A 1,807-nucleotide genomic window follows, 5' to 3' on the forward strand; every position below is an offset into this window, starting at 1 on the left:
CAAAACACATTTTTTAATGTACTCCTGCAGATAAATTGGCAGAGTCATTTTCTTTTTCTTTTATATATTTTAACATATATATCACATCATTCCATAATTTAGTCACATCACAGAGAATTGCACAATTGCTCTACAATCAGTTTCCAAACATTTTTTACAACCCCCTTCAGCCCCTTCCATCAATGCAACACCCCTCACTCTGAAAACCCTATTTTATTTGCTGTCTTTCTATAGGTTCATCAATCCTGGGTTTCATATGTCGAAAAATGGAAAAACACATAACACGACTTCAAGAGGGTGTCCCCTAATGGCATGGCACCTCTGAGATACACTCTTATATGAGCAAACAAAACAATAAAGATAAAAAATACATAAAATTTTGGAAACCAGATCAGGTCCAGCATGGATATTAGTGAGGCTCTTCTGACAAGATTTTAACTCTTTAAGACAGGTTTATGTCTTTGTTCTTCTATGCTCATCTCTCCAAATCTCTCTGTTTAGTAACCACTTTCCTCCCCTCCCTCAATTGTAGCTAGAGGGAGGTCTCAAAAACTTATTTCCTATGTAAATTCACAAATGAATTTAAACACCCACTGTCAACCTTAGTCTTCTGTAGATTTTCACAATTTAGGCACTGGTACTAGTCTCTCCTTCAACTACTGATTATATGATTTACCATCCTGGAAACGGAAATACCAGCAAAGAACCTCTGTCTCCTCAGATGAAATAGTCCCGACCAGACAGATCCTACTGTGGAAAGGAAGAAGGCACTCACAAATCATGTGGAGGTAAAGGTGAAAATAGCTGAAGAATTAAAACCATGGCTTGTTGAGGACTGGGACTTAGTTACCAAGCAGAAGCAGCTGTTTCAGCTCCTGGCTAAGAAGAAATTATGTGCCATTCTGGAAGGTTATGTAAATTGCTAGAGATCTCAAGGAAATGTTGACAACAAATAGTATGCAGTTAATGAAGTTGTGGTGGCAATAGATCAGTATTTCAATGTGATATTGGGCACCCAGCTGTCCTAAGAATTTGAGATGCCCCAGTATGCTTTAATCCTCATGGCTCACACTGATATGAAGATATCCCTGGTTTATCTTGCACACCACCTACTGAGATTATTTGTAAGAATCAGTGAAATACTAGCTTTCAGGTCCTTTGATGGAAAATTATTGTTGGGCTATCTGCATGATTTCCTAAAATACCTGTTGCAGCCCTATTTACTGCCAGCAATTACAAAGTGCCTTCAGGTGAGTACCCTCACAAGGCCCCTTTGAAAGTCTGCTGACAACTCACTGTAATGTCCAGATATCTGGAAACCTTTTTCTTTTTGGTTAGTCTTTTCCATGTATAACTGATATTTTCTGAAATTGTTAATGTATCACAGGGTTGACATTCATGTTAGTTTCCTGTTTGTTTCAAATAGAAAATAAAACAGAATAAACTCCTTTTCTCATTTTAAAGTTGCTACCTGTGTGGGCAGCAATTAGACAAAGAAGAAACCTTCAGTAGAATATTTTATTGCCTAGTTGACCAACATTGCATGAATGCTGGAGTTTCTTTCTATCCTTTTGACACTACAGTTGTCTAATATGTGTTAATGCTGTTTGACAAAATGTCCTAATTCCTAGTGCCAGAGATTCGACTAAAAGTATATACCTGAAAGCCCATGTTGTTCTGTCTTTCTGTAAGATTGGTATTTTGAAATCCCTAGTTATTGTAGTTGACATGTTTATGTCTTTTTTCAATTCTGTGAGGATTTGATTTATATATTTCAGGCACCTTTCATTGGGTAAATATATGTTTA

The 1,807-nt window shown here is 36.9% G+C and overlaps 1 pseudogene; it reads left to right on the plus strand.

Moving 5' to 3' along the window:
* The first annotated feature begins 667 nt into the window (after positions 1-667).
* On the plus strand, positions 668-1,288 carry LOC142433544 (mortality factor 4-like protein 2; annotated as a pseudogene).
* The last annotated feature ends 519 nt before the right edge of the window (positions 1,289-1,807 follow it).

Source organism: Tenrec ecaudatus, chromosome X (assembly GCF_050624435.1).
Source record: "Tenrec ecaudatus isolate mTenEca1 chromosome X, mTenEca1.hap1, whole genome shotgun sequence".
NCBI classification, from domain to species: Eukaryota; Metazoa; Chordata; class Mammalia; order Afrosoricida; family Tenrecidae; genus Tenrec; species Tenrec ecaudatus.